General features: G+C 36.9%; 1 protein-coding gene across 3 annotated transcripts in view; it reads right to left on the bottom strand.

Moving 5' to 3' along the window:
- Positions 1 to 16,078, bottom strand: part of Dg (Dystroglycan) — a 38,629-nt gene that overhangs the window by 18,351 nt on the left and 4,200 nt on the right. Inside the window, exon 1 of one of the 3 annotated variants that reach the window (XM_066300376.1) lies at positions 1 to 191. The exons of the other annotated variants lie outside the window; for them this stretch is intronic. The gene's annotated coding sequence lies outside the window, so the exon portion shown is untranslated. Of the gene's footprint in view, positions 192 to 16,078 lie in introns of those variants that run through there. 3 annotated transcript variants of the gene reach the window in all.

Below are 16,078 nucleotides of genomic sequence, written 5' to 3'. Positions count from 1 at the left end.
CCTATTGCCTTGCTAGATCCCGCTTGTACTTTTAATACGTCACTGAGCAGTACGCGTCGATAATCTCGCAAATCACCCAAAATGGGGTCAGCACTTAATTGAGGCTCTCAGCAATTAACTGGATCGCTTTATCAGCGAGAACTGAACGCGGGCAGCTTTCTTGTTGTAAATTAAATGGGACCAGCAAGTACTTGCGGGTACTGCCTGACAGTGCTGGCGGCGCAAAAGATCGTTCACCCTGTGTTTGCTGTTATTTGTCATCGGCTGAAAATAACACGAAATGCAAACCGGCGCGTTTCTGTGACTAATTCAGATGCAGTCTTGTCATCTGCATGCATGGACGGAGAGAGGTGCTTCCTGGATGCGTTTTGAGTAATTTACTAATGTTTTGACTAATAGAAACAGTGCTGGTCATTCCTTGGCCGGTGCTAATTTCTCGGGTGCCAAGAATTTTACTGACATGACTATAGCTGTTTAAAGGCGATAGGGACAGCTGGTGGTAGATGAAGAAACCCGGAAATACAACTGGCTTCAATACAAATCTGGTTAGAATCTGCTTCCATCACTTTTCGCATCACTTCAATGATGGTATTCACCTTTTGCCTTAGACTTAAATATTCCTTAAATTCGGAGGAAAGTGCTGCTTAACTCGAATATCCCCTAAAATGTAACCCTTCCCGACAAGATCCAAATTTCAAGCGTTTGAATAGGGACCCAGGACAGCGTATAATTTTGATTTATATACCTTGTTTCCACATATGTATCTTTGCAAGCATCAATTCAAGCGTTCTAAGTTGGACAAATTCAGTGAAAATTCCAACACCGGCTGCCTCGAGAAAGGCAAAATATACTAGGTGACATAGAAAAGAAAAAAACCCGTAAAAATGATTTTATTTAAATAATTTTTTATATGCATGTTTGTATATGGGAACATAACAAACGATTAAATTTTCGACCATATTTATCAATGTACTTACAAGTTATCAGGAATTTTTGTTTTATTTTTACTATAAAAATGCAATAAAATATCAACGATATGATTGTAAAATATCATTTATTGGCATATAGCGTGCTTAGCAGGTACTTTTAGATTAATCAAATATGCCCAGACGCAGAATCAACGAATAGTGGGTCTCCGAGACACTGGTCGGTAATTTAGGGAAATCCCCACTAGATTGTATCGTAGTACACACACTGTAGTGAGATATTGTCAGGCATGATTCCAAGAAGAGCAAACAGGTAGGAGACATACTAAAGGATCCCGAAGAACTACAGAACGCCAAAATTGCCACCGTCAAATTATGGCCGTAAGGGATAGGGTTGTTTCATCGAAGACGCTGGCGGATGAGTGGATTGCTGAGTATGGCGGACCTATTCGGATTCGAATCATTTATCGCCGGGAAAGAAGTTTTTGATTTCCTACCGTCCCCATCTTGTGTTACTCCTCACCTTAAATCATTGTCAAAATCGACTGTAGTGGTATAAAGAACGACTACATTGGAATATGGAATGGGATAACATTGTGGTTAGCACGAATCGAGATTCTGTTTGGATATGTATGATGGCCGGGCAAGAATAAGAAGAAGATGGAGCGAAAGACGGGATCCTCAATTTTTAATACAGAGGCATGTCCATCAGACTGTTGTAGTGACAGTTTGAGGTGCTATTGCATATGGAAATAAGTTACCTTTACTTTTCATTAAAGGCAGCGGGACAGCCTAACGATACATCCAAGAAGTCCTGGAACCTTAAATGGAAACTCTTATTAATCCAGTTTTCCAGCAAGACAATGCACGACCGCATGTGGCTAGAGTGACCATGGACATTTTTCAACAAAATTCAATTAATTTGCTACTTTGATCACGTCAATCTCTAGACCTCTCACCGGTTGAACATGTATGGGATATTGTAGGTGGAAGGTTGCATAATTTATTCCATCCCCCACAAACCCCAGTGGCGTTATGTCGTGCTGTCCAGTTAGGCTGGAATTAGGTCCCCCAAGAGGACATCAATCACCCCATTAAACCGTGGCCTAGACGTGTACAGTTAGGTTATAAGGCACAGCATATGACCGACAAATTATTAATTTTTTTTTGGTTTTTAACAATTAAATTTGTTCAGTTTTTTAATGAGGTATTTGTTTAAGTGTAAGAAACATGCAAACCAAAAATTATTGAAATAAAACCATTTTTACGGGGTGTTCTCTTTTCTATGGCACGCAGTATATGTTACTTAATAATTAGTGAATTTGGAAAGTCCCATTTTCCACGTACTCCCAGCGGAAAATTCCTTCAAAAAATCTTTAATAAGTTTGGAAAATATTTTTAGTTAATATTAAAACATTAATCTTCTGAATTGTTTGGATAATTCTAATATTTAACTGAAATTTGAACAATGCTCCAGTTTGTGTGATTCACACTCAATCCACCGTTGAACATTGAACGCGGCGAAAGTATCGACATACAAAATTTTTAAAGCCCAAACTCGGACAGCACAGAAAATTTAACCATTCTATTCGAGCCCCAAACGTTCTAACAACTTATCTAAAATCGTCCTGGAAAACTAACTCTATCGAGAAGGATTCAGCATTTAATCTATCATCGGAACAAAAAAATCGTGTTCCCACGTGCCACAGTTCTTTGTTTCGTCAACCTGGCCGTGCTGGTTAACCCTGAAGATGTGATTATATTCAGGAGACGGCAATAAAAGTATCGACTAAACAGTATGGAAGTATTTTTTCCCGGAATGTTCCAGTGGAGGACCGTTAATGGTTCCAAATTGCTTTATCGGGAATAACGGTAACGATGACATTTATTGTTATTTGAATTTTTTTTTATGACGATTATTTGAGATGTAACGATACGAAATAAAATTAAGTGTCCTGAAACGATTACCGTCAACTAAAGGAAGCGGTCATTGGTCCAGTAACGGTAGCGTGAATTAACGATTATATTTTAGGTATGGGAATATTTAGAGGATTTCAGTTGAGTACGGGAACGAAAGGTTATTAAGTCAAAATTCCCCTGTTTTTGAGATCTTTCAGATGTCTCCATTAATTTATGACAATTTTCATTTTGAGTATCTCTACTTAAACACCTTCGGTATTTAACGTGAGAAGAATTTTTTTTGTATGTAAATGTTTTTGCCTGGATATTTAAAGAACGAAATTTTCAGTTTATCATCGTACATTGATTAAAATTAGAGCTGAGCAAAATAGGTATGGATTCATTGAATTTGACCTATTTTGTAACGCCCATATGGGATTGGGCTTTAAACCAAAATTTGACGATTTCTAGAAGACGGAGATAGTTCTTAACAGCGTTAAAGCCTGTTGTTTCTTTGTTTGGATACATACCTTTGCTCTCTGAATTGAGAAATTTTTTCTAACAAATGCGGGTGAAAGAATTTCCAGAACAACAAATTAATTATCCTGCTAAGCTCAATTCTATGCTTCCACGCTAACCAAAACAATTTGTTCTAAAGTTGTAAATTTTAATCTCCTAAACTAGATAAATACCAGCGCAAGAATGTTAGATATATTTCAATTATAGAATTGACTGAAATTACATATCAATTAGTCTTTATTAGAGATCAACATTTGGAGGAGAAAAATTTGGGTCATATGGCATTTCCAGGGCCAGCTCATGATCAGTATTTATCTACCCTTTTCTTTTTAATTAAAGAGCTATACAGGGTGTCCCAAATGCCATGGGATAACATTACTATCTTCTAAACTGTGAAAGTTACTAGGTCGGTTAAGTTAGAGAAAATGTGTTAAACTTGGGACTTTGTTAATATTCGAAAACAGTGTTGCCAACTTTTTCTTATTTTCCGAGATATTGGCAAAAAACTTAAATGTCGAAATTAGTTTTTCATAATAAATCGAAAACTAGACTATAAAAAAATTTAATACAAAAGTTTGACGCTTTTTTGGACTCTTGACATATGTGATTTTTTATTTAATTTTATAGTTGGCCTAGTTTTCGCTATTATGACCCGAACTTTGGATTCTTAAATATAGATTTAAATAAATTTTAGCATATTTCGAAAGTACTCATTAACGGCTTTTCAACGATGTATTACATGGCAACAGCGTTTTGGTTTGAAAGAGACCATCATCAGAGTTTTTTTTTTATAAATGTGAACGAAATTTTTTACGAATATTAACATAAACGAGTATATAACAATTTTGAAATCCTAAAATAATAGCAAATTCTTGAAATATTAATGATGAAAATAACAATTCAATATGTTTGCGATTCAAACGCTGGGAAACGTTGTCATGTGATAGTGTTGAAAAGCCCTAAATGAGTATTTTCAAAATATGCCAAAATTTATCTGGATCCATGTTTAAAAAAATTAAACGAAGCTGGGGTCCTTATCTCGAAAATTAGGCTAACTATAATTTTTTTTTTTAATCGCACACATCAAGAGCTCAAAAAAGTGATTTATATGAAACATTTTTTTAATCCTTAATTTGCGATTTATTATGAATAACAAATTTTGACATTTTTCAAATTTGTCCCAATATCTTAGAAAATACGAAAAAGTTGGGAACACTGTTTTTGAATATTACTAAGCCCCAAGTTTGACATATTTTCCCCAATTTAACCGGCCTCGCAACTATCACAATTTAGGAGATGGCAATGGCATCCAATGGCACTTGGGACACCTTGTACGGTGGAAAATGAAGAAAAACTTAAAGTGAATTTTCCTGGAATCGTAAAGTTCTGATAAATCAGTGAACTCCAACATTCCACATCGGAAATGTTTCCTAAAACCGTCTACAAACGACAATTTGAAAGAAATAAATCTGCTTTATGTTTTCAGAAAACGATTTGAGTTAAATAGACCGTATCCGCCGTTGAACAAATTGTCCATTTTCTCCCCCATTTTTGTGTCACAAATTAACAAAATTGGCCATAAATTCAAGCCGGAATTAACCGACAGTTAACGGACTTTGCCTATTAAAGTTTGAAGTAGTTTCGTTTAACAAATTCAAAATTAATGGGAAAATATAAAAGTTTGTAATTAAGACTTCGTGATTTAATCTTAAATCTTTCTTTGAAGGATCTAATGACCTTAAAAAAACCATTGAATACTTCAACACCAACAGCGCATAACCTACGCATAACCTACGCCGGCGCCTAGTCTGATAAACCCAACTTATGTCAGATAAAGATAATAGTATCCAATACATTTTATGAATGAATGGGTGTTTAACATGAGCCTTATCCCACCATTCATCAGAATCTACATATTACTTTCAACAGTAAAATTATACTCACTAATAAAGCAGCTTGTCGATCATGCTTTAACAGAAATTATGTCAACCAGTGAGCGAGGAAAGCGGTGAAAAAAGTAAGGGACAAAAACACTTTTAGGTTTGTTTCGGTGTCTGTAACGTGCCTAGCGTGTGTACTAATGCGGAAACACTCATACATAATCGGATTTCCAGTTGGATAATTAGCAAACTAGCTTTTTTGATAAGAAAAGTCAATACGTGTGGGTCTTGTGAAAGTACCTATTAACGGTTGCCTAATAGGATGTACGGGATTTGGTAAAATTAGATCATACAAGTATCAAAATTCATAAGCTAAGCTCGGATTTCCATGGTATACGACAGAACTGCCTGAAATTACCGGTGAAGAATACGAATATTTTACCTGAAAAACATCAAAGGATCAAATAGTGGCTCAAATATCCATTGTTACGGTTTATTAGTTTAGTCAAGTCAAAATTTCATACGCATCCAACACTGATGAAATTGTAAATCATACGTCTAGTGTTGAGTGTAGAGTTCTAAACAAGCACTATGTGTGATTTTGCTTAGTTTCAGTTAAGTAAATATATTTGCTTAGGCGTCATATGCTGGATTCCCACGATGCGCGACCGCCAGACATGGCGACGCGACATGACAATTCTCGATCTTGAACGTAAACCGCGGGAACCCGGCTTCACCATTGTAGCGAGAATGGTTTCATAGTTTCAATGCTGACAGAGTATTTGATAATGTTTCGCACATGATTATAATACATGTGAACTAGAGAACATTTAAAATACGAAAAATTTCCCCGAATAGCTAATGAATTTTCCATACCATATCGCCTTGCTTTTATTGTAGAGCACAAAAGCGCACAAAGGCTGCGTGGTGTTGTATGTTTTGATCAAAACTCCAAAGAATAATAGATCTAGATCCGCCCTATTTTCAGTCCAGCCTCTATCCAAGAATAAAAGCCATTCATACCTCCCCCATCAGAAGCTTTCCGGCAATTGAAAACGATTCCCTTAGGACAAACGCGAAAGCCCTTGAAGCAATATATTTAATCAACCCTCCGCCGGGAATGTTGAGATGTATTATTTCTAAGCCCATTATAGGCCTGAATACTTCTGCCAAATATTTGCTTACCCATGATTCACGGGATGTAACTTAACTATGACAATAGCCCGCATAAGTTAGGTCAGACAACATTCAAGAATCTAAAAGGGCGTTACAATGACAAGACAAGATTTGAGTTTTACAGAAAACATGGTTTTCTGTACCAAAATACTGAAATCTTAATTGATGTAAAATGTAGACATATGGGTTAAGTATTAAATAAACATCCGATAAATAGCCGCCGCTACTTTGGTAGCACAAATGGGCTCATTTGACGACGTTTTAAATAACTGTTTTGTGTAAATATGGTGCTATCCGTTCAATTTCGGCCTTCCAATCATGGGTGGTCTCAGGTTTGCTGGCATAAACGTAAGATACCAAAAAACCTCAAGGGGAAAAGTCAAGCGGTGTTAGGTTATATGATCGCGGAGGCTAATTCTTGTCACCATGACGAAGAGACGGAAAAACTCCCGTGTAAGATCGGCAATATTTGATGGGCAGTATGTCAAGTGGAACTATCCTGCTGAAACCACATGTTCCTACGAGTAATATCTTGCAATTGAGGCATAACAAACCCCACTGGGTTATAATGTCACGATAAAATTTGCAATTTATCGTCTGCACTGCATTACCTGACTCGTTTTCAGAGAACCATGGTCCAATAATTTCACCAGACCAAAATGCACACCAAGCAGTGCTATGCCAGGGGTGGAAATGTTCCTCATGAATTATTCCTGGATTGTTTGAACCGCAGAGCGGCAATTTAGCCAATTCACAAGGCTTCGAGGTGAAAATGAGCCTTGAAGAAAAATTATTTTCTCCACCAAATGGGCATTCATTTTTGCTATTCAATGGTCCAACCCTGTTCGCTCTGCATGGTCTCTAGGCAAAAGTTGTCGAGTGCGCTGGATTTTGTAAGGATGGAGATGTATATTTTTCGTGCGAATACGATGAAAAGTGACTGTGGATGTGTTCAATTCTTGTGTATATTGATGAATCGAGGACCTGGAATTTTGCCCACACTCTGGCAAGTTGCCGGGATATTTTCTTCTAAACGACCGCTACGAGGCCGTTTTGGGTCTCTCACAGTATATAGCTCAACCTGTACTTTCAGATCTTTTCATGATTATTTTTACAGTTGATGAAGAAAGGACGCCATTCTTACCGAAATTTGGAATCTAGAATGGAATGATATCGTGCTAAGTACAAATCCAGATTCTCTTTGGGTATGTATGGTGATCGGGCAAGAGTAAGAAGAAAACGGGGTAAAAGACGGTATTCTCAATTTATAATACAAAGGCATGTCTGTTGGGGTCTTCAAACTGTTAAGGTAATGGTTTGGTGTGTTATTGCATATGGTAGCAGGTCGCCTTTAGTTTTCATTAGTCACAGTATGACAGGCCAACGATACATCCAAGAATTCGTGGAACCTCTTCTCGTGCCTTATTTGAAAACTCTTGTTAATAGAGTTTTCCAGCAAAACATTATACCATCATATGTGGCTAGAGGGACTATGGAATTCTTTTAACAAAATGCTATCAATTTGGTACCTTGATCATCTCGACCTCCAGACCTCTCACCGATTGAATGTGTATAGGATATTGTAGGTAGAAGGTTGTACAACTTACCCCATCCCCGACAAACTTTATCGGCGCTATGTTATACTGTCCAGTTAGCCTGAAATAAAATCCCCCAAGAGGATATCAATCACCTCATTAGAACTATGCCTAGACGTGTACAGGAGCGTATAAGACACCGAGGGGAACCGATAAATTATTAATTTTTTTGTGGTTTTTAACAACTTAATTTGTTCAATTTTTTAATGAAGCATTTGTTTTAGTGTAAGAAACGCACATACCGAAAATTCTTTAGATAAAACCATTTTTACGGGGTGTTCTCTTGTCTCTGTCACGTAGTATAACAATGCTGCATCACATATCGCTCGATGTTTCCTAACTCCCATCTGTCTTCTATCGACTTGGCACGCGTATTCGCTTATTAAAATTTTAGAGCCAAAATGGCGCGCAATCCAAATCTGGCGTTCTTATTGCAACACTCTTTATTATTAGGCCCCCGATTAAGGACCGTCGTTCTTGGTTTAGCGACTTATCTCGTTATAAAAAAACCGGATATTCAGGAGGTGATTGATGCGGCCCTGCAGGAAGTTCACAAATCACCGTAGCGATGATAGCACGTGACATTAATATGCATGAAATCAGCTTCAGCCTTTGTGCTATATAGGTTGGGCAAGGAAACATCCTTAAGAAAATTGCGGAGTCAAATTTATCCAGTTTGAAGTTCATTCTCGGGTATAATAACGGGAGCAAAACCTTCCTTTTGTGCAGCAGATATCCACCCAGGTTTGAAATAAACACACATACCATCTCAAGCTTGGTCGACTGCATTAATGCAAGTCCATGCTGCGCCCTAATTGCTCTTTGTCATGATCCGGATACGTTTGATAGTAAGTCGCCCATAAACAAACAATCCTATGGCATTCACATGCCCCATACGCCATAAATAGCTGCGAAATGGGCCATCTGCATTACGCAATCAATCCTATTGAGACCCAGTAATTTTAACCTAAATAGTAATAATTACTATCGTGGTTGTTGCCACCAAAGGCGGACCGTTTATTTAACTTCCTATTCCTCCGCAGTTATTAGCGAGTCCGCCCCTGGTTCGTATGATAGTTAAGTGGCGTTCATTAACTAATCAACATAAAAATCATGTTGGGAGATACTAAATCGATTTAAATAAATAATTAGAAGGCAAAAACAATTTGTTAGCCACAGGCGCCAAATGCTATAAAGTGATTTTTGACGTCTGGATTCTCGTCGAAAGCGAATCTATTTCCAGTGCATATTAATGAGCAAATCCTTATCGAGGAATGTGAATTTCACGCATTAGAATATAGAATGATTGGAGATTCATTAAATAAATCTGCCTGAGTCTGTTTACTAGAACTGCGGGTCAGTGGGTTCAGACAGTGTTTCGTAATGGGGAATTGCAAAATATCTTCCTGTCTCAGAGTTTTTGTTCAGTTAAGTAAATTACATGGTTAGATAGTAGTCGTATTTATACATTGAAGCATATCGTCATTTTAATGAGTTGGATTGCATTTACAACAAATTTTACTTAAAGAATAATGAAAAAAAAAAAAAAAAAACGACTCGTTCGTGTTCCATCATCTTTCGTCAAGTGTGAGACCATCTAGTTATTTTCAATTATAATCAACTTCAGATATTCCACATGCGGGATTCCCACGGCGTTTTTCCGGTAAACGCCCCACGAAATGAATTGTCGCGAGCAATCCCCATGAGTCACGCGACTTGGGTCCAGACAGCGCAGCCCATCATCCGGCACAGTTGACCAAAACTCTAGAACAATCTATTAAATTACAATTTTAGAAGGCTCTAGAAATCCATGCGTTGCGTCCCAACCGTTTTTTTTGCACGGTGAAGCAATCGCGCAATCTTGCTAAATCCCACATGCAAGAGCATGTTGCAACGGGCAAGTGTGAGATCACCTAACGAGGAAAATTTATCCCGAGCAGAAACCGTGGGAACCCTGCTTTAACTGTCACTTTTTAAATGATTTCTGTGTGCAACATGTATCATCGCATCAAAAAATCTAAAACAATTTCCTAATTTCTCAGCCTAGGCCCCTTCTGGAGAGCGTGATGGTTCCATATGGGGGTTCTGGAGGCGCTTTCCTTAAACGCGTCATGTAGCAGTTTAGTCTGCCTTGCATGATAACTTGCTTATCTTGAACATTGTCAGAAAACACAGGAGAGCTAACTCGATGATGAAAATAGCAAATGAAGAAATGGTATTTTTATTGATGATAATTTAGAACGGAGTGAGGATAAGTTTTATTTAGAAGTGCAGAAGCTCAAATAATTATTGGTACAGCTAGACGCGCCCCATTTATTTGCAATTTTTGTAATTTAAAATCCATTTAAATACTAAAAATTTAATATATTTATACAAATAAAACATTATTACAATAATTTATGAAAAATATAACCAGGAAATTGTCTGTTTGTACAAGAGAAATGAAGAATAATGTCTTTAAGGATGACCAAAAAAGTGAATGAACCAACCTTTTATGGCCCTAAATAACAATAAAATTCAATCATTAATACTTAGTGGGATACTCCTTAGCATCGATAATGGTTCGTAAACGACAATTCATCGTTTCAACTAAATTAAAGATGAGATATTAATATTATATTAAGATAATATTTTCTGATATTTTGAACGATTCGTTTAAAATAATATTGGTCTTGGCTGGAAAGTTCTATTTTCCTTACGCGTCCGTCCAAATAATCCCATAATTGCTCAATCGGATTTCGATCAGGACAGGGCGGGGGCGATTTTGACAAATGAGGTGCACGGAAAGTAAAAATTCTCTTCGAGTCCAAGATTTTCAGCACTAATTTTTAAATTGGTTCCCAGGACATTTTTATACATAAATCTATCCGTGTTTTCTTCAATAAAAGTTAAATTATCCACAGCATTTGTTGCCATACATCGCCAGACCATCACGTTTCCACCACCACATTTTACTGTTGGTTTGAAATTGTACTTCTTCATTTTTTTCCCCGGTTTTCTCCGCACTCTCTTGGTACCATCAGATCCAAATAAATCGAATTTATTCTCATCAGAGAAAATAACTTGTTTCCAGAATTTCACGAGCTTTTTTAACGTTCAAGAGTGAACGCAACATGTTTCTTCCTGCTCACTTTATTTATCTAGGGCTTCTTGCCTGGTCTTCTTTCACGAGATCCCATTCTTCAGTTATGATATTCCCATAGTCATTTTCAAAACTGTTTATGTATCGGTATCTGTTTTTGTGACTGTTAATTTGTCTTAAGGTCTCGGTCAATTTCCTCATCGTGGCGTAACACGACATTTCGTTACGGGTTGATAGATGATGATGGCACTATTTGCGTTCTTAGTTCAAATCAGTCCAAAAACAGAACGTTTTTGTTGTCGCTGCAGTGAATTTGCTCACGTAAGCACATTGACTTTTGCATACAAACAACGTTATTATTCTTTTCTTATCCTTAAAAAATCAGACTTTCCAAGAAAAAAGTCTGGTTTCATACTAATTTCCTGTTCATATGAAGCCTTAATCTCTGCTCTTTTTTTTGCTTGCGATGACATCAAAATGTAAAGTGATAAAGTCCATAAGTAAATTACTACATTTATCAGTGACAAAGAAATAATCCAACTCGTCTTTCAAAGAAAAGTTATTTATACTTCGATATCTTCAATTCAAATAATATTTGCTGCTGATATGAAAAGCTTTTAGTAGACTCCAACTTTAGTTTGCTTTGTTGATCTTACCTGCCTCCTATCGATCCTTTCTGCGAGAAACTCAGACAAACATGTAAGGTATTATTTATCACTCGACGATTCCATTAAAACTAGGAAAACTTTCCTCGAAGAATCCCCACATGATGGCTTGAACATACATTACCCACTTTAGACTCCAAAAGTTCCCATTCACTCCACTCGGTAATTTACCTAAACAGAGTTTTCAGTTTTATTTAAATGGGGTGAGTATATCGCTTACGCTACCCTTGGGGATTGGTTTGCATGAGGCAGGTCAACGACGTCTGGGGTGCCGTAGATATTAGGTGGAGATAAGAGGTGGTTTACGTGAAAGTCTGGTATTTGACAAATACCTTTAGAGGTTTCTGGTGGTATTTAAATATGTAAAGTGAGCTTTCGTTTTGATTTTGTTGAACTCTCTTAGCTTCATCGGAATTTTACGGAAAAATAAAAAATTTTGCCCGGTGAGCACTGAAAAAGCAACGCCTCGTATATTCCCATGTTACGTGTTAGCAAAGCGCTTTAAAGAGGTAAAAGAAAAAAAGAGAAAAAAATTAGTAAACATAAGGTAAGGATAAGTAAAGGTAAAAGAGGAAAAGGGTGTTCGGATGCTCCCCTTTCTTATCACGCTGAGCAGCTTCACTTTTCAAATTTTCAGTGCAAATTTCACATTTATGCCAAGCCGCATTTACCTCGAGGTCGCAGATAAAAATAAGCTGCTCCACTAAAGTTAGGGATATCAGGATAATTTGGATATTACTTAGAGCTAGCAGCAGGAAGTTTTTTCTCATCCCTGTCAAAAAATAAGTAAAAAATTATTGTGGACGATATTTTCCAATTTATTTAAGAAATCCAAAAAAATATAAAAGACTCTTTGCAAAATCGAATATAACATAAAAACCACATCTCGAAAATTCAGGATGTCGTATGGCCTCCCCTAACGCATATAACTGTTGCACAGCGTCTTCGCATACTTCCAACGAGATGGTTTATCTTGTCTTGTAGCAAATTTTCCTATAACCGAGGAAGAAATTTTCAAAGCTGTGACATTCTTTAGGGGCGGGGTTGACATTCTGCAACAGTTCTTTGCAACACGTCTCCCACATGTTCAATAGGGTTGAGGTCCAGTGATCGTGACGGAAGTGGTAAATGTTCGGTGCCTACATTTTCAATTCAACGATCGATAGGTGGTTAGGTATTATCGTCCAAAAATCGTAAAATTTTCTCCTATAGTAGCTTGAAAGTTTGGCATGATGTTGACAATGTCTTCTTCATAGATTTGTGCGTTCACGATTCTTTCATATATTCGCTTTTCCCAACATACCGAATTCCGCCCCAGAACATTATTGGGTCCCCCTTTAAAATATGCACTTCTTGTGCAGTTCTTAAGTTTCTGCGTACTCTAAGGTTTGTCCAGGAACAAACACGTCGACTATTAGACTGCTGGCCAAACCTGGACTTGTTCGTAAAAAATACAGAACGCCACTCTTCACCCCAATTGATGCCATCTCGAAACTATGTTTACTGCTTTAAGTTTTCTACCAATTGTTTCAGTGGAAACTTGGACTGCCGGATAAGTGCCTGCATATCGGCAGGGCGCACTCTCTTCGCGCAGAAACTGTAGACAAGTTGATCTTGCGCAGCCGTGACGTCCTCCGGTCGCCCTGTGCGCTCTCTTTCTGCGAATTTGTTGTTCCTGTTGTTCCAGTTTCTTGACTCCTTGTTAACAGCCTGGATATCACACTTTGACAAAAATGGCACAATTGGGCAACATCCTGCAGCGTACTTATAGCCCTGTTTTTTCTCCCGAACTTGACTATTCCCACACTATTATAAAAATATTTGAATCCCTTTAGACAACGAAGTAAAGCAACAAAAACCACCGAAGTGGTATGGCATCCGATATCAATGATTTGATTAGATTTAAATAAAAAATGGAAAATAATAATAAATTTAAATTTTTCATCTATATCATTTGGTACCGCTTTAGGATTGATATGAAAAAAATCTCTTTACTAGCAAACTGTTTATTAGTTATCAAGATTTCACCATATCACTAACTATTGAGAAATCGTTTATTTAAGCGTTATATAACTAAACTAAATATCGTTATGCCATGTCATCGTCAAAATCGCCGGGTTAACTGGAGACATAAATAGGTAACTTTAGCCATTTTTATAGGTTTTTAACTAGGTTTATAATGCTCATAAAGAATAGGTGTTTTCTTAAAATAAATTCCAGCACGTTTGACGAGTCCTTTTTGAAAATTTCCAGAATGCCATGACTCACAAACGGAGGTCATTAGAGGCCTCACCGCGTACTGACTTCTGTAAGTTTTATTAAGTAAAGCCCGTCGAGAGTTAGAGCGAGTGCTTTGCCCAAACTACACCTTAATTTACTCCCTATGGAAGGTAATATTTCCCTTAATCCGTGATAAAAATCACAGTGAAAGCTTTCCACAGTTATGTTTCAAGAACTTAATTCTTCAAAGAAAAAAAAAACATAAGAAACTGGCGATTAATCTTAATCCGACGGCCTTGATTTATATCATTTTCACCCAATAAGAAATTTATTTATGGCCTAATAATGCATCAGACTTTTAACGAGTATTTCTTGCAAATTTCACTTTTTTTGGCACCCGCCTTCAAGTAATTGGCCTACGATTTATATTTCATGATTGGAGAAGTAGTAAAGCGAGTTTAATCGTATGATTCAATGCTGAAACTGGGGACAAAAAATCCATCGATTATGTTATTAAATATAGTGAAGTGATATTTATTTAAAACGCCCGTCAACATTTATCAATCATCAATTAAAGAACTTCAACCTGTATCTGTCTGTATCTTCTTTCATCTCTTCCTCCTCACACGTTCCTCTGAGTCATCAGTTCTTTGTGGGGTCAAAATCACTTTTTTTATGAGTCCCGGATAGCTTATTTCGATCGTTTACCATACAGTTAATTCACTTGAGTGAGTTCCCAACTATTTACCATCCTCTTCTTACATCTTTAAATTTCAAACTCATGGAGCAGATAAGATATTTCTATTAAGTTTACTGTAAAGGGTTGGAGGAGGTATCATATGAGGGGCATCTAAGTCCATGCAATATCTACGAGGTGTCTGGTTCTTGTGTAAAGACCTGCTATGCGCATAAAAATAATATAACTTTGCCGTACACACTATATTCGATAAATGCTTTGTTAAGGAAATACAGGGTGTTGAAGTTATATATATATTTTTTTCAATTAATCTTTTATAGCGCCTAAAGTTTTCGAGGTATTTAGCTCAAACTTTGATCATAGATGGAAGGATCATTTTCCGAGATATATCAGATGGAATGTCGGATCAGAAATTTGTAGAGCGGCCGAGATCCGTAATACTTAACCCTTCTTATATCTTAATTGGATATACAATAGTGGCAAAACTTTATATTGCCAAATGTTCGAAACATTCCATCATTGAACAGTCTGCACTGAACGACACTCTTGGCCGAAGTGCAACTTATGCGAAATCGTGAAGACCTTTTGCAAACCAATAAACGCAACATGGGACAGTAATTTGCAGTATTAACACAATTTTATGGATATTGGGAAAACGGGGTCATCTTCAGACATCAACCTTATTTTGGACAATTTGTTGCAGCTGTCAGAAGCGAAGTGCATCACTGTCTTTAATCGACTTTGAAAATCTTTAGATTTATGAAAAAATCTGGCAAGTTTAAGGTGACGCTTCAAAAATCAGTGTCGTATCAGGAAGCTTTGAGAAAATAACGAAAAGTAGGAAAAACAGCGCTTAATTAGGAAAAAACGTGACGGCTTCGAAAACCGAAGTTTATCTAATACTTAATTTGAAAATTTGTTATTTTATTTAAAAAATTGTCAAATCGAGGGTTATAGGGCAAGGCCCGGTGCGTAACAGGGAGTTAAAAAAAAAAAAACTAAAAAACCGGAAAGTGTTGACTGATTTTTTCTCTTAATTTTGAAAATTCTTAACAGCTCTGAGAGCAGGTACACCATTGTCTTTTATAGACTATGAAATTTGCGAGGTCATAGAGTTCTCCAAAGAAATCTAACAATTTTAAGACGCTACCGCAAAAATCAGGGACGTACTAAGCGGGACTCAAAATTGCGATTTGAGCGCTCTTTTTTCTTAATTAATAGTTGGAGGAAAAACGTCACATTTTCACAGCGTATCAAAACCGTTTTGAGTGCACTGCGTTCATCTTCAAGCTCAAAATAAATTCAATGTTCCATGAAAATGTAGCAAATTATTGACTGTAAAACGAGTTTGAGACGTTCGTTGGGAGCATTCTTTCGCAATCAATTAATTACAGTAATTTTCAGACAAAATTGCTTTAT

Source organism: Euwallacea fornicatus, chromosome 2 (assembly GCF_040115645.1).
Source record: "Euwallacea fornicatus isolate EFF26 chromosome 2, ASM4011564v1, whole genome shotgun sequence".
NCBI lineage: Eukaryota > Metazoa > Arthropoda > Insecta > Coleoptera > Curculionidae > Euwallacea > Euwallacea fornicatus.
This window is presented reverse-complemented; position numbering and strand designations above follow the sequence as displayed.